Source organism: Castor canadensis, chromosome 2, assembly GCF_047511655.1.
Source record: "Castor canadensis chromosome 2, mCasCan1.hap1v2, whole genome shotgun sequence".
NCBI lineage: Eukaryota > Metazoa > Chordata > Mammalia > Rodentia > Castoridae > Castor > Castor canadensis.
The window spans coordinates 46,297,966-46,323,190 of record NC_133387.1 but is presented as its reverse complement, the minus strand read 5'-3'; positions in this window follow the sequence as shown (position 1 = coordinate 46,323,190).

Here is a 25,225-nt window from a genome sequence, read left to right as displayed (position 1 = left end):
GCATCACACTGTGCTTGTCATACAGGTGAGCCTCTTGCAAGTAAATAATTTGACTTAAAGGATTGTTAGAAACTTTTCTTATCTCCTTAGCTGGGCAATAATTGCCGTATTTCTAATCTGCTTTTTACAAATCAGTTGGGGTTCAATTCCTTCCTAGTACCTTTAAAGTCAGGAGTTATTTAATGGGAATGGAACAGTGGGTAAGAATGTTAAAGATAAATGGTCATCTTATCTAAGCACCAAGAAGTATCACCCTTCTACCTGTGTAGCATGGAGCTGACTACAACCAGAACCTGCCCAAGGCCTTGCAATAAACATACCTTAAATGTCCCATAGATTTGGAATTTTGGAGCACTGTTCATCCCAGAAGATCATGTTCAGAGAAGATTCAGTGTGTCAGTCCTACTAATTTTGAAGAGGTGACTTGCAACTCAGGTGTTTGGTAGTAGAAGGAAATTAGTGAGCTGACCCTTCACCGGGTACCAGGGAAACCCTTCTGCCCAGGATGAGCTCCCCACAGTCTCTGTGAAATAGCCTTTGAGAATAGCCTTGAGAAGCTTCTGATGCCTGTGAACTTAAAACACTGAGGACACCATCACATTCTTACTTTTATTTTTAAGTGAGGAATGCCTGTCCACTGCAGAGTCTCAAAAATTTGTATCAGTATCCCATAAGCATTTGTCTAGGACATTTTGCAAACCTTTCTAATCAGAACCATGGATTTAAAAATTGTTTCCCTAATACACTGTAAACACATATGTAAATGTCAAAATGAAACTCCTCTGTACATTTGATACATGCTAATAAAACATTGCTTCCCCCAAATTTTCCTGGCTTTATTCTTCATTGTTCTGTGAGAGGAGTAGAAATGCTTCTCTTTATTTCACAGAAATGGAAAGTGACATCAAGAAAAATTATTACTAGGGTGGGTTGTAAGAAGCTCATTCCTTCTGTCAATTCAATGTTAACATCAGTTTTCTCCTCCTTCCTCACCTAACTGAGCCAAATGTGTCTCCACTTTTCAGTTTTTCTTATTTCCTAGATTTTCATTAAAAACAAATCTGTTTCAATTAAAGGTATATTTTCAGATCTTCTGGCCTAAGACTGAAGAGATAACAAAGGCTGACTGATGTTGTGGGAAATTACTAGAATTCCCATGGAGTGTGGGTATCACCAACAAATAAGATATCTTGCCTGGAAGAGTAAAGAAGCTTACTAGGTTTCTTTTTTATTATTATATGTCTTTCTCTATGATAATTTATCCTCACTTATGTACTAACAAAGTTTACTATTTTTACTCAAAATATTGCATCTCCAGTTTGATAAAGACAACCATTTCAGAATAAAAGACACTATGTGAATATTTTTCAAAGATCATCATCCACAGTATCTCTGATCCCACAAGAGCTTCTAAACCTTACACTCGTGTATTTGGAAGTAAGTATGATTCTCCTCCTGTAACCAATAAAATGTGGTGAAAATCTGTATGATTACCAAACATAGGTCAGAAAAAAATGTTATCTTCCACCTTGACTGCTGGAATTAGGGTCCTAAGCTGTGATATAAATCAGACTGCTATGATGAAGCCCAAACTAGTCTACCAGGAGAAGCTAAGGAGGCCCCCTGAAACTATAGGAAGGTGATAGATACATGGATGGATGGAAGGAAGGAAAAAAGGAAGGTAGGAAGACAGGAAGGAAGGAACATCATATCACTTATCTTTGGAAATTAAGCTTTTCTTGTTTCCTAGTCTTATTTATTTTTATATGAGCTAAATGTGCTAACACATGCTGTACCTTTCCCTTAGAAAAAGGGCCTATGTTTGACAAGTTAGTGGCATGCACACAGCTGGCATTTCTACTGGTGCAAAATGGGTGATTTTGATATTTCACAGACCTGCCCCTCACTAATTTGGCAAAGTGGGTGTTTGGCTGCTGCTGGTGTTTTTCATTTGTTTGTTTATTTTGGCACTTGGCACTTTGTGCTTTGCACTTTACAAAGCTTAGGTGTAGGGATAAAGAGGAAGCAATATGAAGTCAAATTTGAAAAAAACGAACAACAAATCTGCGGAGATTTCTACAGTGTTCTGCTGTGCTGGGTGATGACACCCACTAGATGTTATATGTTGGCAACAAACAGGTTGGTGGCAACTAAAGTCACAGTAACTTTCACTTTTGTAGTTTTCATTAAGATTCTGAAAAAATGGTCTACCATGGTAACAATCAATTGTGTCCTTAATAAAGGGTGGATGAGAGAGTATTGGCAACTGGGATATCACACTTACTTTAAAAATCAAGTAAGGAATGCCAAGGTTAAGAAGTTTAATGTTTTTGTGAGTCATACAAATGAAAAACTGAATGTGGTCCATTTCATTGTCACTAATCTGTCCAAAAAGATCAGGGAATAAGAAGGAAGAAACTTCATTCTGCAGGAAATGGGAATCCCAGACACTGTTCATCTGTATTAGAACATGACAGCATGGTTTTTTTTTGTTGTTGTTGTTGTTTTTATTTTTTGGTGGGAGAGAGATATTTGGTCACTTATTATGGGGTTTCCATAGGTTCTTTATTGTTATTATTGTTCATAATTCTTTTCTCCATTTTTGTTAAGATTTTTGTGTAATTTTAAAGCAGCTCAGTAATTTACATGTACTTAGTGGTCTTTTTAGGTAATAAATGCTAAGCTTCTGTATCGTAGAAAGCCTTATTAATTGCCTCCTTTGAAAACACTATCAGTAAAAACTACCCACATTCAATCTGCCTACGGTTTTGGCAAAGCTTGAAAAACGTTAGGATTCCAAGATACACCATTAGCTTAATATCTGATCTCATTAAACTATGTTGCTTTCTAAGTATAATGTAAACAAAGTAGAATTATTAACAACTTCCCTGAGTCACACAGTATAATTTATTTTTATAGCAGCTAGTTGTTAAATAAGGATGTCTTTACATAGTGCTTTTACTTCATTGTGTCCTATGTCTTCGCTGTTGATGAAAAAACAATTCTGCTTTCATGGATTGAAAGAAATAAAGAAAAAAAAACTGAAAAGGAAAAACCTTACTTTTGCTCTCATGTTTTCAATGGTATGAATGAGACTATTTTTAATGAACAGATTTTTTAAAAATCCACAGAGCTGTTCTTTAAATGTGCTGTCCATTAGTTTGTTGTGTTTTTTTTTTTTTGCTGTGTTTTTTTATTTGGCATTAAACAGAAAAAGAACTCAAAATTATATTTCAACTCTATAAAATATAATTGCCTATATTTATTGCAAATGTCTACTTAGGTAATTAACATTTTTAAGAGCAATTAAGCTTAAGGTTTGCATCACCAATTTTTGTCTCCTTCTTTCCCTAACAAAGCAAAATGAAAAGCAACTCTTTTCTGGATATAAGCAATTTTGACTTGGATTTTTCATAGAAAACTACTCCTAAGTTTGCCTTTTTTTACACTGCCCTTCCTTTTATTAACAAAACTTAAAGTGGGGTCATTTCAGTGGTATACAAAACAAAATGAGGCTCATTCTGAACAGAAAACATACCCTGACTTGTTTAGTTCTGTTACTTTCATTTAAAGTGGCAAAAGTAAACAAAAAGAGACACTAAACTGTTCTCCATTTGAACACCATGATTTGTTGGTATCTTGGATAAGAAAGAACTTTAAGAATATGTTACATAATTTGGTTAGATTTATATATTATCTATATATGTCTAAATTTTTCTGCAGACTTTGGTTTCAGAATACATAGAGATTATCAGAAATTACTGAATTTAGCAAAGTTCAGTAATAAAACCCTTGGGTGGTTTTATTCAGAAGTGTGCACTCCAGTGTGAGAGCTAGCAAAGTACTGTGGATCAAGACTATGGAACATCTAGTCAGAAACACTGGCTCCTTTTATATCACATAATAAAAAAGAACTTAAATACAAAACAGAAATTGCTAGAAAGGGCTAAAATCTTCTCTCTTATCTCTTTTATGACTTTACCAATAACATGAAGTGGATATTGCCCCCAAAAGATATTCAGGCAATTGATACATTATGAATATTGAAACATAACCATTTTTCAGTGATCCATTGTATTTCTTAGAGCAATATGAAGTTGCCACCACCAGAAAAACTCCCCTAAATGCTTTCTCAAATTACACACAGGAAGTCACAGTCCTTAATATTCTGAACTTTCTATATTGCTATAGAGCAACTGAGTTAATTTTTGTTTCTGATATTATAATAACAAATGAAGCATGCCTCTAATCTAACAAGATGAAAATCTCCAGTCTCCTCATGTTTCAATGAACATGTAACTAGCTTTGCTATTTTCTAAAATTGGAGAGTTTATACTGAAATTTCATGCAAAATTCTTTCAGAAATTGTTTTTCCCCACTAAGAGTTTCCCTATGTTGTTACCTTCTGCCCATTTTAAATGCTGAGTTTGGCACAGCAAACATTTAAGAAAATGACAGAAAAATGAGCATCATCAGCAACCTCAAGGTAAGGCCATACAATTCCGAATTTGTTACTAAAAGTCTTTCAGGACTAGACCACACATGGAGATATTTTTCCCCTCATTTCTCAGAGCAGAAAAAGCTGTGTTGGAAGTTCACCTCAGTTTATTAATTTTGCAATTGATTATACTGATTGCATGAAGATTTCCATTGCAAAAACAGATTTTTAAAGGACTAAAAATATGACAATTATGCAGGTTACTCATTTAAGTGAATAAGCAACTACAGGTTTTTAAAGTAGCAGGCACTTAAAAACACAGGAAGTCATTTGCCCCCTTCCTTCACCTGCTTGAAATTTCTATTCATGTTTTAAAAACAAAAGAGGGGCAATGCATGTTAATGTTAGCAATCAAGACCCTTCATTGCAATAGTTCAGAATTCTGAAATGATTGATCTGTGAGAGCATTACAGATAATTAAAATCTGACATTGTCTTGATAAAGCATTTTCCTGCAACTAAATAGAGCCTGATCCTGAGAAGAAGAATCACAAATCCTATCAAGGGGCTGAACAGCCCTCAAGTGGTGGAGCTGAGGCTCGGCCTTAGCATCCTCCAGGCAACAGTTCCTTCATCAGTACCTTCATGGTTCTCAACAGGAAAGGGACAGGGAGAGGAGGGGCTAGGGGATTGTTCTCTGTCCCAATGAGAATATGAGAGTACTTATGACATTAAGACCAAGGGCCAGCATTGCCAAACAAGCATACAAAATGAAAAATTGCCACCGCTGGTTCCTTCTCATACAGGACCTTTGGGTGTTGGGGTGGGGTTTTTTTTTTTGGTTTTTTGGGGGTTTTTTTTAGGTTGTTGTTTGGTTATTTGGTTGGTTTGGGTTTGTAGAAAGCTTTTTAATGCAGTACTAGGGATGGAAACCTGAGCACTGAGTATGCTAGGCAAATGCTCTACCACTTAAGCCATGTCGCCAGTCCCCTAAAGAGGATCTCTTGAAATTACTTTCATGTGCCCTGGATGCCCTTACTTTTTGTAGCAACTTTGAGTGAAAGGATGAATGAGATCACTTTTGATCCTAGTTTTAACTTAATACATAGAATTCAGAACCATCATGGTATATTGTAGGGTTTCTCAAACTGGCTTGAAGCCCACTAGCAAAGATTCTTGTCTGTTTTGTTTGCTAATGGCACCCAGTCACTTAGAACTATGACTGACCCATATTACATGTCTAAGAAATAAATGTTCAAAGGGGGATGGGAGACTTTAATCCCAATTACTCAGGAGGTAGAGATTGGGAGGATCACTGTTTCAGGCCAGCCCAAGTAAAAAGTTAATGAGACCCCTATCTCAACTCACAAGCTGGGTGTGGTAGGTCATGCCTGTGATCCCAGCTATGAAGGAGGCATATGTAGGAGAATCATAGTCCAGGGCTGGCCCTGGGTAAAAACTGTGAGACACTATCTGGAAAATAACTAAAGCAAAAAAGGAGGTGATTCAAGTGTTAGGGTACCTGCCTAGCATGTGTGAGGCCACAAGTTCAAATCCCAGTACTACCACCAACAGACACACACACACACACACAAACACATATCCAACAAAAGAATAAGTCAAAGAGATGTAATGAAGTACAAAGAAAAATACAGAAAACTGGGTCCAGCTTATACTGTTGATAGGTTGAGAAACTCCAGGGATCTAGAGGATCTAAGGAATCTGTATTTCTAACAAGGACTTGAGGTGAATGTTAAGATCAAGCCATTTATTTGGTTGAGAAGTCAATGTGGGATAAGGCCTAATTCCATCACTTAATTGGTCATGATCTTAGATGAGATGTATATCATCTGAGTCCTGTGCATTCATTAAAGAAATGGTCTAGGATACCAACTCAGTGCTACTGCTGAGGATGTTCTGTGAGCAAAATGAGACAGGCCTTCATGGAACTCAGATCCTTATCTTGAAAAAGGGAACAAGTATGCTATCACTAGGGTGGATGTAAAAGTCAGATTTGATACAGGCATAAATTCAAAATTCAACAGCAAAGCCTGCATGGAATTTGTTTCTTTAATGAGTCCCATTTAAGTGGGAACAAATGAGAATTGTCCCTACCCAACACAGAGCAAAGTTTTATGAAAACCCATCTTTAATTTCTCTCTCACCACTACCACCTTGAGAATGACACTGAACTCTCCTGTTGGTTAAAGAATCGAGACAGTATGATATCTGTGTTATAAAATCTTTTGCCTTTTTCCTATTTGAAATTTCTATTACTCAAAACTCCACATTTTAACTAAAGTGTGAAATTAGTAATTGTCATTATCACTACTAATCAAACACTTTTTAGTTCTAGAATGTTCTCACATACATCTCATATGATCTTAACTCATTTAAGAGAGGTGGGGTTGATATTATAAACCCATTTTAAAGATATTCAAAGTGTTGAAGCTCTCTTGCCCCAAACATTATCCTGGGAATAAAGAACCTGGACTATGCACCAGCCTTCTTTTTGTTATACCTGACATCTTAAGCAGAGTCATTCAGAGAAGAACAGCAAGGTCTCCTAAGACCTTCTCTCCTGGTAGTATGGTCCATGGGTGAGCAGCGTGAGCATCACATTGGAGTTTGTTAGACATGCAGACCTTGGCCTCATCTGGACCATTGGAATCAGAATCTGCCATGTAACCAGCTCCCCAGATGATGTGTAAGCATATAAAATTTGAAAAGTACCATTTTATGAAGTACAACTATAACATGGAACACAGGTTGAATCATTTAATACTCAGAATTCTTGAAGTGCTAAACTAATATATTATATAAGCCATCTGATAAACAATTATTTTTCATGAGTAGCTTGTGAATGGATAAGTTAATGAACAACTGTATACATACCACAATGAATTTTATAATGCTCTTGCTTTTGCTTGAAAAAATTCCAACAAAGAATCAGGGTTAATATTCATTTTTCTGCAGTCAGTCATTTACTTCTCTTGAATTTTCCAAGATGGTTCCTGGTTAAAGAACTAGGAAAATATTAGATTTCATTTCTGTAGCATGTATTCAAATACCTACTTATTTTGTTAAAATCTTGCCTGAGGGTTTGCTTCTCATAGCTACTTGTAAGGTTTAAGGGTAAGAGATAAAGAAACCCTGGGGCACAAAATTGCTTTATTTAGCAATTAGTTTTTGCACTTCTACACATGTGAAGCATAGATTAAGTCAGAGAAGAGCTGGAAAATTTTGGCCCTTTCCTTTGTAGCACTGAGGGTAAATCAATGAAAAAAAATACTGTCATTAAGGGACTGATGTCCTGAAATTGGAGTGATTGAATTGCCTGGTGATAGAATATGATCAGTTCCATGAGAAAGGAAAAGTTCAAGTGGCCTAGTTATTCAGAGAAAGAGGAAGTTCCTCCTACTTTGTGGTCAGGAGTCAGGACAACAGGCAGGTCTCAATAGGCTATATATTCTTGAGCAATGGATCTTCAAGATGAAATGGCATTTCAATCTGGCCCCAGGCCTAGAGGAACATCATCTATATCTAATTGCCAGGAAGAAGGCACAATGATTGCAACCTGTGTGTTTTGGGGGGTCAACTGGTACTAGGGAGGCTGGATGACAACAACCAAGGCTTAAGCCTGGGCCTCATGCTCCTAGCACAATTTAATTTGTCAAAGTCTCCATTCCCCACTACAGAGCTTCTGCAATCATTTGTACCTTAGTGAGGACCACCACATGCTGATGGATGAAAGCAAAGGTGGAAGGAAGGAGAAGGGGAATTGGATTGACCTTTATGAATGTGCACTTTCTTTTTTTTTGAGTTTGTTATGTATTTTTAAAATTTTTTTTCTTTTATTCATATGTGCATACAATGTTTGGGTGAACGTGCACTTTCTAGAAGATAGTTCTGTAAATCCATAACCCACCAAAAAAGGTCTCTAAACAGTTAACATTTTCAAAGTCTACTAGAGTCTGTGCACAAAGAGGGTGTTCAGAAAAATCATCAAGTGTAATAGATAACAACTCCAAGCAATTGACTCTCTTCTGCTCCCTATCTACTAAGGAAATAAAAAATGTGTACATCAGACTAGAGAAACTTTCCTCTTGTAATGCTGATCACCATCTAAGCTTGGTCATAAGACAAGATACTCTTTATCCTCCTGGAAGTTGGGACGGGCATAAAGAAGATAAGTAGGAAACTGTACTCATTCTTGTGGGTTATTTTTAGTTTGTTCTTTAGGATATGTTTGTGGGAGGGTGTTTGTTTTTGTCGTTTTAATGAAATCGAGCTTTGTGACTTCTTATTGCACATCTTTTTCATATACACTAGAAGAATAATGGAGTTGGGTATTGCATGTTTTTGTGTATTATTTTGTATTCTGTTGGGTTTCTCTGCTAGGCTTGCTTGTCACTATCTCTATCCAAATGACTATATCACAATAGTCAGGACATACCTAATAATTTCCCTGCCCTCTCTTACTCCCTACCCAACTCTGTGCTGGGCAGCCTCTTTTATATCTGAAAAACTTACACTTTTCACCAAAGGAATCGGAACTAACAGAAACATCTTTAAATTGGTTCTTCTTAGGTTTGATTTCTTGAGGGAGGAAACAGAAAAGTTAACACAGAAGACCTCTGGTGACTGAGATTTCTGGAGGTCATGGGAACAAATTCAGTTATGCTCCCTGTCCCTCCTGACCAGGACCTGTTCCCTATATGGCCCCAGTCATTTTCCCCAATTGCTTCATCTGAGCTCTGATGTTCTAGTGATGCTGATGTCCACAAGGATAAGCAGTGGGATTTCACAGAAATTATGATCATTTCTCTACCTACTTGGATGGGAAACTGTTATGTGCGCCTGCAGTAAGCATGAAAAAAAATGGAGTGGCTTACTGCGGGCATCCTGAGTCATGGTGTTCACCTACTTCTTATTCAAATCAAAGGCATCATGACCATATCCAGACTACAGAAGATTCTGAATATCCAAACTGCACACTTAAAATCCCACTTCAATGACATAGCATGCCCTATTGTGAAGGCAACATAGTACTGCAGAATGCTTGAAATCTTTGAACACATAGCAAACTCCTAACTACTGTCAGTACTGTGCTCAACATTTACTCCTTCACAAAGAAATATTTGAGCCATTTTCACCCATATTCGTTTTCATTTGAATATTATGTTGTCTATAGGTTGTCATCAACTGGGGAGTGGAGCAGAGGGGTCAGTCTGTGCCCACATGGCCCCCAGCCCTACATCAGTTCTCCATCCTAAAAGGAGAGAAAACTGGACATTTCTAGGTGGATGTGGCTAACACTTTCTCCATAGCTGACTCAGAGCCTACCTAATGATATTTATCTATAATTTTCTACAAGACAAGTGTGATCTGTACCTGTTTTTATAAAAATACCTATTGGTTTCATAATTATCCTGCAACCTGATGAATTATCTTGACTTGATTGCACAGATATCCAGCTGTGTATTTACTTCTGGCCCAACATTAAAGCTAAAATGTAGCTATTTCAAGTTAAAACTATTAAATGACACCAAAAAAAAAAAAAGATCAATGCATGGCTCATGTAACAACTAAGAGCAACCAATGTCCATTAAAGTGATTGTTCTTTGTTCCTATAGTTCTCTTGAATATATTACATGAACACATTAGGCACATTAAGAAAATAGAGATTTAGGTTTTTCACTTTCAGAGAAATGGAAGTTATCCTGACATTAATATGAAGATGTTTGGGGGTTTTCTCACCTCTGTGAAATTTGCTGACTCATGGTCTATTTTTTGACTGTTGTGCTGTACAAAAAAAAAGTTAAATAAACTAAAATTTCATTCTTCCATATGCACTCATAGAAATCTGTATCCAAAACTCCACCAACAATGACATACCTTCAGTCAAGTTACACCCATCTAGATGAGATAAACAGATCAGTATTGTACCTAAGCTGAATGCTTAAGCCTCCCTGTACAGGTAATTAACCTTTAGTAGTACAAGAACTTTCATGTTTCTTTCCTTGATTTTGCCTCAGGTATTAACCACCCCAAAAGTAACAGACAGCCTTTACACATCTCTGGTAAACAGCTGGGTGGCATTTTGCATGATATAATAAGAGCTTTACTAACCTACCTTCCAATAGAATTAAAAGCTAGCTTGGATTGCTGTTGTTATTGAGGCTTGGGGCCATTTGTAGTGGAAAGAATTCTTCAGCTAATTAGAAATACATGGGATTGGGAAGCAGAGTCTGGCATTGCTTCCCCTCATGTGTTAAGCTAGAGCTAGTCTGAAAGAGAGACTAGGGGTCAGTTTATAAAAGATTTGGATTCCCAAGTTTGAGTTTGACGATTTTTGTCTCAACAAAGAACATATGTAATTGTCACTGAAATTAAACACAACCCCATCAAAACAATATATTCTCAGTTTGTGTTTAAAATAATATAAATATGCAAAATGTAATTCTAATCTCAGTCCTGAATACGCAAGGCTATTGTAATTAATACAGGAGGTTATGGAAGTATTAATAATAACTGATTGGCATTCCTTAATAGCCCCAGAATGAAGTAACTTGTAATAAAAGAGTTTTCATATCATCTTCCCTTTCGTAAGTACCTTCACATGACAGATGACCTGAAAGGACAGTACTCAGTAGAAAGGTGGTAATTAGCACAGTCAACTTACAGTTGCTCCTTCCTGAACTTGAAATAAACCATAGAGGGCGCTGCTATGGTCTGATAGTCCCCAAAATTCAGTGTCAAAATTTCACCTCACATTGTGGTGATATTAAGAAGTGGAGCTGTTTAGGAAGTGATTAAGTCATGAGGGTTCTGGATTCATGAATGAATTAGTCTTTATAAAAGGGGCGGTAAGAACTGGCTTAGACAATTTATGTCCTTCTGTCCCGTCTACCATGTGAAGATGCACCATTCATCACTTCCAGAAGATGCAGCAACATCTTCCATCTTGGAAGCAAACCTGCTGGTATCTTAATCTGGAACTTCCCAGTCTCCAGAATTGTGAGAAATAAATTTCTATTCTTTATAAATTACCTAATCTCAGATATTTTGTTATAGCAACACTAACAAACTAAAACAGGAAAACTAGCCAGTCAGTAGTGACAAGAGCATGGCACAGATGTACAGGTAGAATTAGAGACACAGTGAGAGAGCACAGTGAGAGACAAAAGAATAAGAGTTCTAAAAGCTGTCTCAATATATCATATTTAATGACCTCTTGGTATGTGTCAGGTCTTGGGTTATTAAACACTTCATATGCATCATTTTATGTAATCCTCAAAGCCAGGGGAGATTGGTTCTATTATTATCTCTATTTCACATGAGAGTTTAGAGCTGAGAAGCAGCCAGAACTCCATTCCAAGTTCTATCTGATTGCATGTGCAAACTTTGGCTATGCTAAGAGCACAGCCAGTTGAAATTTTGGTCCCACCCTTAGCATCATTTCCTTCTGGTCCCAAAGAAGCAGGACAGCATTTTCTATAGAAAGCAAGCTTCCTGTGAATTAGTGTTGATCCTACCTGTCCAGGAATTGAGAAATATACTGATAAGTGAAAGTGAACATTTCTTCATTAATAGAACTCACATTTAGCTTTCAGGACACCAAAGTGGGAAAATGAACACAAATTAACAACAGGACACTGAGACTACCTCAAATAATGACTCTTTCAAGAAGAAAAGGCCAGAGCCTGTGGCTAATGCCTGTAATCTCTGCTATTCAGAAGGCAAAAATAGGAAGGATTGGGATTAGAAGCCAACCTGGATGGAAAGTGAGCAAGAACCCCGTCTCAATCAATAAGCTGACTGTGGTGTGCTTACCTACGACACGGGAATCATAGTAAGAGTACTGAAGTTTGACATCAGACCCAGGCTAAGAGAAGATCCTACCTGAAAAATAAATAAAGTAAAAATGGAGTGGGGCATGGCTCAAGTGGTACAGCACCTGTCTAGCAAGCTCAAGGTCCTGAATTCAAATCCCAACACCACCAGCAAAAGAGAGAGAGAGGAAAGAAAGAAAGGGAAGAAAGAAAGGAAAGAAGGAAGGAAGGAAGAGAAACAAAGAAAGAAAGAAAGAAAAAGAAAGAAGGAAAGACAGAGGAGATAGTGTGTTCATTATTGCTTTTGATTTCCCCTTTAGGATGGTTAAATTCCTTGTGGGAAATCAAGGTTGATCCTGAATTTTACCTTTCCCAGAAGTCTTTGGTGCTTGTGTTACAACTCCTGGAGGTCTCTAGATCTGTAGTGTATAAAGAAAAGCTCATTGAAGGGCAAGGTGTGTATTGCTGAATAGATTAAAATTTCTTTCTAAAGCTCAAGTTCTGAGTGTGTGTGTGGAGTATGAACATATAAATGTGTACACACAGGTACATATGCACTCTCTATTTTGTGTGCATATATGTGTATATATCTGTATATGTATATATATATGTGTATGTATATCTATATGATGGAGAATTTCACAAAACACCACAGTTTATATTTCAATTCCCCACTCAGGCTGTTGATGTTCCCATTGGCATGACAGGAAGGGATCTTTCTGCTTATTTATCAACATGACAAGAAGAGAATTTGCTTGCATTGGTATCTTTACTTTGAAGTGAAGTGAAACCCCACCGCTTTTATTTTGTTGGTAAAAATCCTTAAGAACCCTCCTATCTTTGACCCCATATGGAGTCCTATAATCTAGTCTCCCTTGGGGCACCAGAACCTTTTAGGCCATCACTGCTGAAATTGGTACTGGAAAGGAAAATAATATCTCTCAGAAAAGTCAGAGAGACTAACAGGAAATTGTGTGAGGAGAATATTAGAAAGAAAAAAGTGGAGAGGGATTTCTTGTGTTTTGTTTTTACTCACACTTTGAAAATTAACTCTTTGCTGTTTATGATATTCTTGTTTGCTTTGCTTTGACTTACTTGTTTTTGTGAATCAGGTCCAAGACTACTGCAGAATATTGAGAAAATAATTGTTTTTGAAAAGACATTCTTTGGACCTATTATTTCATGTATAGCACATCATCCAAGAGATTTCATATCACTGTCTGTGAAATATAACTTAAGAGATGTTGAAATATGTACAAAGACCAGCATCAAACCCAGGCCTATGAACATTAGGCAGGCATTGTACCACCTGGCTATACTCACATCTCCACAATGAACTTCTAATTTAACTTTGTACTTCAGAGAACCAAAGCAAAAAGAGGGAAGGAAAATGTGTATGATAAAGATTATTCTTATAAAGATTACCAAAACAAACAAATGTCTTTCTGACAAAAAGTGCTAGCAAAACTTACATGAGGTCATTTGGCCCTTATGTAGCTGTCAGTAACTTCAACTGAAATTAAATTGCAGAACTAGAAATTAAATGGTGCAAAAGAAAAAGGAGCTAACTTACCTTTGTCAGAGGTCTGCTTTGTAAATTAAATTTTAACAGGTTCTGAAAACCAGGTTTAACTTCCCAAAGAAGACTTGAAAAGTGGCAAACTTGACATTTTACTCTGTAAGTTTATGGACTTGTATTTGTGGCTCAAGAGAGAGCCAAAGAAGATTTACCAAGCCAATGGCCCCCCAAAACAGGCAGTAGTAGCAATACTTACATTGGACAAAGTAGACTTCAAACTTACATTGATCAAATGAGATAAAGAAGGACACTCCATACTAATAAAAGGGGAAATTCACCAAAAGGAAACAACAATTATCAACCTATATGCACCCAATGTCAGTGCACCCAATTTCATCAAACATACTCTGATGGACCTAAAAGCAAATATAGACTCCAACACAGTGGTAGTGGGAGACTTTAATACCCCTCTATCACCAATAGATAGGTCATCCAAACAAAAAAATCAATAAAGAAATTCTAGAGTTAAATCATGCCATAGATCAAATGGCCCTAACAAATATCTACAGAATATTTCATCCAACTTCTGCACAATATACATTCTTCTCAACAACTCATGGAACCTTCTTCAAAATTGATCATATGTTAGGGCATACAGAAAGCCTCAGCATTTAATCCCATGCATTTTATCTGATTACAATGCATTAAAATCAGAAGTCAGCAACAAAAACAACAGTAGAAAACATGCAAACAATTGGCAGTTGAACAACACATTGCTCAATGATCAATGGGTCATTGATGAACTAAAAGAGGAAATTAAAAGGTTCCTGGAAGTTAATGAAAATGAAAACATGACCTACCACAACCTATAGGACACTGCCTTTGCTGTGTTTTCCTAAGAAGAAAGTTTATAGCCATGAGTGTATATGTTAAAAGGACAGAAAGATCTGAAATCAATGACCTAATGCTACATCTCAAACTCCTAGAAAAACAAAAACAAGCAAATCCCAAAACAAGCAGAAGGAGAGAAATAATAAAAATTAAGGGCTGGAATTAATGAAATAGAAACAAAAAAACCATACAAAGACTCAATGAAACAATAAGCTGGTTCTTTGAAAAAATAAATAAGATTGACAGACCCCTGGCAAACCTGACTAAAATGAGGAGAGAAAAAACCTAAATCAGTAAAATCAGAGATGCAAAAGGGGAGATAACAACAAACACCATGGAAACCCAGGAAATCATCAGAGACTACTTTGAGAACCTATATTCTTGTAAATTTAAAAATCTTGAAGAAATGAACAAATTTCTAGATACTTATGACCATCCAAAATTGAACCAAGAGGATATTAATCATCTGAATAAATCTATAACACAAAATGAAATTGAAGCAGCAATAGTATCCCAAAAAAGAAAAGTCCAGGACCTGATGGATTCTCTGCTGAATTCTATCAGACCTTTAAAGAAGAACTGATACCAACCCTCCTTAAACTATTCCATGAAATAGAAAGGGAAGGAACACTGCCTAACTCATTTTATGAAGCCAGTATTACAATCATCCCAAAAACAGACAAAGACACCTGCAAAAAGGAGAACTATAGGCCAATCTCCTTAATGAACATCGATGCAAAAATCCTCATAAAATGATGGCAAACTGAATCCAACAACACATCAGAAAGGTCATACACCACGACCAAGTCAGCTTCATCAAGGGATGAAGGGGTGATTCAGCATATGCAAATCTATAAATGTAATACAGCACATTAATAGAAACAAAGACAAAAACCACTGGATCATCTCAATAGATGCAGAAAAAGCTTTTGATAAGATCCAACACCATTTCATGATAAAAGCTCTAAGAAAACTAAGAATAGAAGGAAAGTACCTCAACATTGTAAAGGCTATATATGACAAACCTACAGCCAACATCATACTTAATGGAGAAAAACTGAAACCATTTCCCCTAAAATCAGAACTGAGACAATGGAATCCACTATCCCCACTCCTATTCAACATAGTACTGGAATTCCTAGACAGAGTAATTAGGCAAGAAGAAGAAATAAAAGGAATACAAATAGGTAAAGAAACTGTCAAAATATCCCTATTTGGAGATGACATGATCCTATACTTTAAAGACCCAAAAAACTCTACCCAAAAACTCCTAGACACCATGAACAGCTATAGCAAGGTGGCAGGATACAAAATCAACTTACAAAAATCATTAGCTTTTCTATACACCAATAATGAAAAAACTGAGAAAGAATATGTGGAAACAATTCCATTTACAATAATAGCCTAAAAAAAAATCAAATACCTAGGAATAAACTTAACAAAGAATGTGAATGACCTTACAAGGAGAACTACAAACCCCTGAAGAAAGAAATCAAGGAAGACCACAAAAGATGGAAAGATCTCCTGTGCTCAAGGATTGGTAGAATCAACATAGTAAAAATGGCTATACTACCAAAAGCAATCTACATGTTTAATGCAATTCCCATCAAAATCTCAATGACATTCATAGCAGAGATTGAAAAATCTACCCCTAAGTTCATTTGGAAACACAAGAGACTGTGAATAGCCAAGGCACTACTCAGCAAAAAGAGCAATGCTGGAGGTATCACAATACCTGACTTCAAACTATATTACAAAGCAATAGCAATAAAAACAACATAGTACTGGCGTAAAAACAGACATGAAGAACAGTGGAACAGAATAGAGGACCCGGATATGAAGTCACACAGCTATGCCCACCTTATTATTGACAAAGCACCAAAAACACATGATGGAGAAAAGACAGCCTCTTCAACAAATGTTGCTGGGAAAAGTGGTTATCCGTATGCAAAAGACTGAAACTAGATCCATGTTTATCACCCTATACTAGTACCAACTCAAAATGGATCAAGGACCTTAATATCAGACCCAAAACTCTGAAGTTAGTACAGGAAAGAGCAGGGAATACTCTGGAAGTAATAGGCATAGGCAAGGACTTCCTCAATAGAACCCCAGCAGCTCAGCAACTAAGAGAAAGGATGGACAAATGGGACATCATAAAATTAAAAAGCTTCTTCACAACAAAAGAAATGGTTTCTAAACTGAAGAGATCACCCACAGAGTGGGAGACAATATTTGCCAGCTATACATCAGACATAGGACTGATGACCAGAATATACAGGGAACTTAAGAAACTAAACTTTCCCCAAATCAATGAACCCATAAAGAACTAAACACAACTTTCTCAAAAGAAAAAATTAAAATTAAATTAAAAAATTAAAAAAAAAACACACGAAAAAATGCTCACCATCTCTAGCCATAAAGAAAATGCAAATCAAAACCACACTAAGATTCCACCTCACCCCTGTTAGAATAGCTATCATCAAAAACCCCACCAACATGTATTGGCGAGGATGTGGGGAAAAAGGAACCCTTGTACACTGCTGGTGGGAATGCAAGTTAGTGCAACCATTCTGGAAAAAAATATGGAGGCTTCTTCAGAACTAAACATAGACCTGCCATATGATTCAGCAATCCCACCCCTGGAGATATACCCAAAGGAATGCGACACGGGTTATTCCAGAAGCACCTGCACACCCATGTTTACTGCAGCACTATTCACAACAGCCAAGTTCTGGAAACAAACAAGATGTCCCACTACTGACAAATGGATTAAGAAGTTGTGGTACTTATACACAATGGAGTTTTATTTGGCCATGAAGAAAAGTGAAATCTTATCATTTGTAAATAAATGGATGAACTGGAGAACACCATTCTAATCAAAGTTAGCCAGACCCAGAAGACCAAAAATCATATGTTCTCCCGCATATGCAGACTTTAGATATAGGGCAAATGCAGCAATGCTGTTGGACTTGGGTCACATGCTAAGGGGAAAGCACATAAGGGAGCTATGGGGATAGGTAGGAAACCCAAAACATGAAAGCGTTTGATGTCCCCACTCCAGAGGAACTAATACAGAAACCTTAAAGCGACAGAGGTCAATATGGGAAGGTGATCAGGAATTAGTGAAAAGGTCAGGTAGAGTTGAATCAATTTGGGTTGTAACACACTTGTGCATGGAAGCAATGCTAGGAATCTCTCTGTATAGCTATCCTTATCTCAACTAACAAAAACACTTTGTTTTCCTTATTATTGCTTATATCTTCTCTTCAACAAAATTGGAGAAAAGGGGGTGAGGGGGAAGAGGGAGCGGGGTGCAGAGGGGAGAAATGGCCCAAACAATGTATGCACATATGAATAAATGACTAAAAAAAAACAAAATAAAGAGAGAGCCAGTACAACCTACAGAGGTAGCCTTCCAAGCATCTATACATAGACTCAAAAGTACCTTTGCCTTTGTCTAGATTTACAACAAGAAATAGCAATAATTCTAGGTAGAGCTAATAGAAAGGAATTTAATACAGGAAGGTAGATAGTTGTGTAATCACTGGAAAGATTAAAAATAACTTAATTCAGGGACTGCCACAGGCATTTTGGTTTCAGGGTCTATTGTGAATCTGATTTTTAGAAATTACTGCTAGTAGTGATAATATTGTTACCGTGAACATGGCTTTTCTCCCATTCATGAGCAGCTGACTAGATAGAGGTGTGTAGATTCTAGAGATTGATTGTCAGCTGTGACCACTACAAGAAGACAGCCTTCCACTAAATCTATTCCACGTGAATATCAAAAAGTATCCATAATACAAGCTGCAAAGGAATGTGAGAAATGTATATGTTATCCTTTCAGCTCCTCAGTGTAGGGAAAAAGGACAGGGAGCACCAGTTAAGAGTACAACAATTGCCCAAAGATAGTATACGCACAACACATTCCTCCAAAGAGCTTTTATTCTGCTCATGTACTTGGATAGATTTCAATTGATATTTTCGAGTGTCACTAAGGTCTGGAAAAATGATTTTTTTTCCCAGAAAATGTTAAATGGTGTGTGTTACCTCCTTCTTTGGTTCCCAAATCAATCCTGACTCAAGTGGAAACTACTTAAGCCCTCCCCATCTTCCTTCTCAATTAAGAAGGACAAAGATGGACTACAGTAGGTAAGTCAGAAAGCAGGACAGGATTCCAGGATCCCACCTGCTGGGGAGAAGGCGGGATCCCTGTGGCTCCTGAACAAATTTTTCTGTCTCCTTAGTGTAAGATGCTGGGACTCTGGGTAGACCCAGTTCCAGCCTTTCTTGTCAATTCTACTATACTATGAGTGAGCTGTATACAGAAAAAAAGCAGAAGGAAGCTCACCAGCACAGGCTCACTCTTGGTTGTCTCTGCTTCCTGGATGCCATAAAGTGAGCACATCCTCTGCCACATTTCCACTACCATGACATTCTGCCTCACTGCAGACCCATTGCAATGGAGCCAACAGACCATGGACTGCTCCACTCTTATTTTAACCTCTAATCACCATCGCAGAATGGTCTCTTAACACTTCTCCCTGACTTAGTTCTCTTTTCATTGACTTTCCCCAACTACCTTTCTGACAACCAAATGTTTTAAGTTACTTCTCCCATTGGCTACCTGATTGACATTAATTTTGCCTCCTCAAGAAATAGGCTTATCTCTAAATCCTCTTTGGTTTGCTTTTGATTCTTGAGCCCATAAACCTTCTCATCTGCTATCATAGAAAATACCTCTTTTCCAAAATGCCACTGATCTCATCCTTCTGTAAATTGCTAGATCATCTTTAAAATCTGCCTTCAGCAGCTACTACAAAAAAGTGACTATTAAATAATTATTTAAGTACTAATATGGTTACTAGCACATGTTCCTTGTGTAACTTAACAATTTGTTTATTCTAGATTGGTTAGTTTAAGCTGGTTTGAGCAGGTTTTGATAACATAAAAATCTGAAGATAATGTTTTCAAAGAAGATCTGTAAATGTCGATGAGATATAAAGAATTAGCCAATTCACCAGACCCAAACATATGGGTATCCTCTTGAAACTTTTATTTTACAAAATACAAAAATAACAGCTACCCAAATTACAGGAAACATATAAAAAGATTTAATTATGCAAAATGCTTCTGATAAAGGCCTTCTTAAAAACCTCTCAAGAAGAACGCAGATATGGCATGTTATTCCCCAGAATTATTGACTATGAGGGAATACTGAGCGTAATCTCTTTCACTCAAGCATACATCCTTGCAGTCAGTGGAAAGTGTTCTGCATGTCCGTAAATCAACTCAATAAATTCACTTGCATAACCAATGGACCATTTACTTGTATGAATCCATTCATTTGTTTGATGAGTGATATTTGGCAAAATTTGAAACAGGTATTATGATATTATAAACTATGGGAACTATGCCATACAGTAGATTCTAAGGTTTTCTTTCATCTTGTGTAACTGAAACTTTGTACCCTGTGACTAAATGCCTTCCTGTCCCACTCCTTTCAGTCTCTGGAAACTTCTATCCTACCTTCTGCTTCTATGAATTTCATTACTTTATATTCCGCATATACGAGTATAATTGCAAAATAAAAAGTCACATATTATCCCAATAGATACAAGTGTTTGACAAGATTCCTATTGGCAACTGAGGCCAATAGGAGAAGAGGACCAGGAACTAGAGAAAAGGTGAGATCAAAAAGAATTAACCTAGAAGGTAACACACACACACAGGAAATTAATGTGAGTCAACTCCCTGTATAGCTATCCTTATCTCAACCAGTAAAAACCCTTGTTCCTTCCTATTATTGCTTATACTCTCTCTTCAACAAAATTAGAGATAAGGGCAAAATAGTTTCTGCTGGGTATTGAAGGGGTGGGGAGAAGAAGGAGGGGGCGGAGTGGGTGGTAAGGGAGGGGGTGGGGGCAGGGGGGAGAAATGACCCAAGCCTTGTATGCACATATGAATAATAAAAGAAAGAAAATGCATTTAGGAAAAAAAAAAGATTCCATTCTCTTTTCATGATGAAAATCTCTCAACAAATTAGATATTAAAAAGAACTTACCTAGATACAAAAAGGTCAGGTAAATTAATAAACATAAGGGCAGGGTAAAGGAGAATGATGGAGGGGTAAACTCAACTATGATGCATTGTAAGAATGTTTGTAAATGTCACAATGTACCCCCCAGCACAACAATAATTTTAAAAATTAATAAACATATATAAGTAAGTAAAACCCACACTTAATATCATACTAATAGGTAAAAAAAGTAAAAGCTTTTCTTTTAAAATCTAGAACAAGACAAGGACCCTCACTCTCATCACTAATCATTCTACTCAACATAGTACTGGAAATCCTTGCAATTAGGCCAGAAGAAGAAGAAAAACATCCAAATCAAAAAAAGAAAGTCAAATTATCTCTGTTTGCAGGTCACACAATCTTTCTTGCAGAAAAATCTATAGACTCCACCCCTCCCAAAATCAGCATATAAAAGTTAGTTGTGTTTCTATGCATTAACAAGGAACCCCAGAAAAGGAAATTAAGAAAACAATCTCATTTACAATAAGATCAAAAGGAATAAAATACTTGAGAACAATTTTAGTCAAAAGAAATAAACTTAACGAAGACATGTACACTGAAACTATCAAACACTGATGAAAGACTTTCAGCTTCTCTTAAACTATTGAGAGCCCTTAATTTTAAAGTTGTAAGAGTGAAGTCCCTGAGAAGTTAGAAAACTGACACCATGCTACACAACTATGGTTAGTGGAGCTGTCAGGTCTAAAACCCAGTTTCTGATCTCTGATCCCATGTGGTCCTGTCATGTCACATGGCCTTCCACCCATCCTGAGTAAGCAAGGAGTAGCCCTGCTCAGCCCTGGAGGAGATCAGTCTTGCGGAATGCTTCCACTTAGGACTATCTTCCTAGTCCTTCTTGGAAAACTGATAGTTTTTCTAAATCCTGAGGGAAAAAAATCAAGAAATTAAGAAAACTGGAATAATTCCTTCCATTTCTCCCATAAGAGATACAATGTAACAGCCCATATAGACCTGTTGATGATTTGAAGAGCTCTACTGACATTAGTTCAAAAACAAGAGCAGGAAATGTAAACACAGAGAGTCAAAGTCAAGGTTGACCAGCATCTCTGGGAATCTAGAGAGCACAAAGGAGAGAAGTGGTCACCATCTGATGATGGGTCAGTCTTGCTTCCAGCTGTTGCTAAGTTACAGTTGAGTAGTCATGGGTCTTGTGGATGCTAACAGAAAGTCATGTTTGCTAATAAAGTTAGTATTAGGATATTAGTATGTTTATACACATAGAATGTGGCTTTCCAAGAAATAACAAGTTTAGGAAATAATAATTAAGTTTGTAAGTTGGCAATTTCAAGACATAATTCTTTGTAGTGCTGAGTGATCTGAATGTTATACAATTTGAATACTACCCAATAATGTTCAGTGTCATTTTATAGCATTTGAATATTACACACAAAAAAGTTATGTATGAATACTATTAAATATGATAGTTACTTGTTAAACAAGATTTTTAGATGTCCATAAAGGATACAAAGAGTGTTGGAAGTATTTTAAAGACAAAAGCAACTTGTGACTAGAGAAATTCCTGAGAATTCCTAAGGATTTTCATCTTTTCTTCCTGTATACTAAAGAACATGAACTGATGGGAACTTAGAAACACTAGGTTTAGGTCGTGCATGGAACATAGTCCCAATCTGCACAGATTATTATTCTAATTTAGAATTCTCTAAAAGACAAAAAGGTAAAAGTCTTTCTTATATGGTACTAACTACAACCAGACTTGTTTGGAAAACTTGCCATAATAAGATTATTAATAATATTTTGAACAACAAAAAACAGAATCCTGCAAGAACAACCAAACATTCTGCACAAAGATAGCTGTGTGCAAGCGTAACTTGCACACATTTCTATTGCACACATTTCTATTGCACACATTTCTCTCTCTATCCTTTTTCATAGTTACTTCTTTTGACACAAGTTTTTAAGAAGGTTCTGTTTCTAAAATTCTGTCCACAGACTACTTGCTCATCCACCAGGCTGAAAAAAACAATTGTCTTTCCTTACTGGTTTCCTTTAAGACTTGGGTGTTGCTCAGACACAGGGGCCTTCTCTAAGCAGTACTTCTAATCCAGATGTGGATGATGGAAAAGTATAACATTTTTAAAAATCAGAACACGTAATACATACTTTTTAAAAATTCTATCCTATTACAATCACACCCAATACACTAATATTTCTATTGGACTAAAGAACTGTCCATAGCTAGGAAATACAAAGAACTGGAATGGAGAATACTTATTACCTTAAACAAATCATATTAGTAACAGAAAGATTGAGATGAGGAAGAATTGTCTTATTTGGATAAAGATTAACAGAAAAATCAACTCATATTACATGGCCTGGTAGGAAAAAGATGGCCTCAGAGCTGTCTTTCCTTTTCTATGCAGAAGAGTCTTTTTCTCTGTTTGGGTTATAGTATCTCTTGGATTTATATTTTGGATCCAAAGATACAAACCTATCAGTTGTTTATTACAACATCTCATTTCTTAGAAATCCAACAAATTGTGACCTATAAGAGTAGTACCTTCATGTATAGACATTTATCTTTTCAAAATATATCTTTATTTATGATAGAGATCATACAGAATTTGTCTGTCTGACTTTTCTCGCTCTATATAATACCTCCCAATTTTATCCATTTTTCTGTAAATAATATATCTGTCTTTTATACAGCCAAATAATACTCCCTTTGTGAAATATACCAACAAATGAATGAATAAAGAGAATGTAGTGAGCATCTAGATAGATTTCAAATTTCAGCTATTGTGAATGGTACAACAATAAACACAGGCATTCAGGTAGCTCTTTTATATGTGTATATCATATACATTGGATATCTACCTAAAAGTGGGATGACTAGGTCATATGATAGATCTATTTTTAGTTTTTTGAGGTACCCCCATACTGTTCTTCAAAGTGGCTGTACCATTTACATTCCCACCAAAGGAAGAGAAGTAAGGAAGAATGAAGATTAGGTGAGACACAGGGTGTTTAGATAACAAATATCAAAACAAAGTTAGGTAGAAGTAATAAATTCTAGTATCAGAAGGAACAGTAGAGTGTCTATAGTGCACAGTAATCTATTATAATATTTTGTGAATAACTAGAAGAACATAACTTGAAGTCTCCAAATACAAAGTAATGATAAGAAGATAGAAACATTAATTGCTTCAATTTGATCAACACATACATGTATTGAAATGTCACACTTCATAAGTATATACAATTATTGTGTATTAATCAGAAATTTTAGAAAGAATATTTAAAGTGATACCCTAATTTGTTCAGTAGACATTGTATACATATATCAAATTATCACACTGTACTCAATAGCTATGTGCAATTAAAATAATAATGATTAATAAAAAATATTTTTATATGATGCTACATGGTACCAAAGGTAGATTATAGAGTTTAAGGCTTAGTGTGGTCAGAAAAGGAGCTTAGTACATTGTTCTTTGGTATTATACATCCAATCATCCATTTGATACATCACTTTCCTGGCTCTTAAACAACTTTAGAAGAATAATTGATCAAAAGCCTGAAAATGAGTCAACATTAAGAGCAAATTACGAATTCTCTTTTAGTTTTCCTGAAAGTTCTCTTCTGCTAAGTAAGAAACAAAAGAACTAAAAAAAAAAATAAAAGGAAAAGTTACTATTTATGAATATCTTTACTATATAGAGAGGTCAATATCTTTAATATATGAGTGTTTACAAATCAATTAAAAATGAGTCCAATTTTAAAATAGGGCAAAAAATGTATAGCCAATCCAGAAAGAAGCACAAATGGAAACAAATACAAAGACCTGTTCAACACAACTAATAAGTCAATAATCATTAAAATAATGTGCTATTTTTATATATTAGATTACCAAAAGTTTTAAACAATGATAGTATTTCATATTTGTAATGGTATGGGAAAATAGGAACTCTCAAGAGTGCTACAATGCTTTGGGGCAAAAATTAGCCAAATATTCCAAAACCTTTTAAGTTGCATTCATTGTTTACCAGAATTCTTTCACTTAAAAAATTTTCCTAAGCAAACAATTTGCCAAGAAGACAAATACTTAAAGGATGCAGTCTTGCTTATGATAGTGAAGATCCCAAACACCCAAAACATCTAACAATTATGTATTGACAATAGTGAATGAATCCATGAAAGAATAGCCTGGAGAGAAGTGTGCAAAGCACAATATAGCAAGAACATTATGCTTTCATTTCTGTAAATAAAAGTGTGTGAACATAGGTATAGAGATCCAACAAAAATCTCCAAAAATAAAGTTTATATTCCAACAGATATTTGCTGAATGAGTCAATAGAGTTAATAAATACATTAGAAGTGGTTATATTCAGGTATTGATATTACATGTGTTTGTGTGTGCTTTAGCTGATTTACATTTTATAATTTCCTACAAATCACATAGATTCATTTTTTTAATTTTAA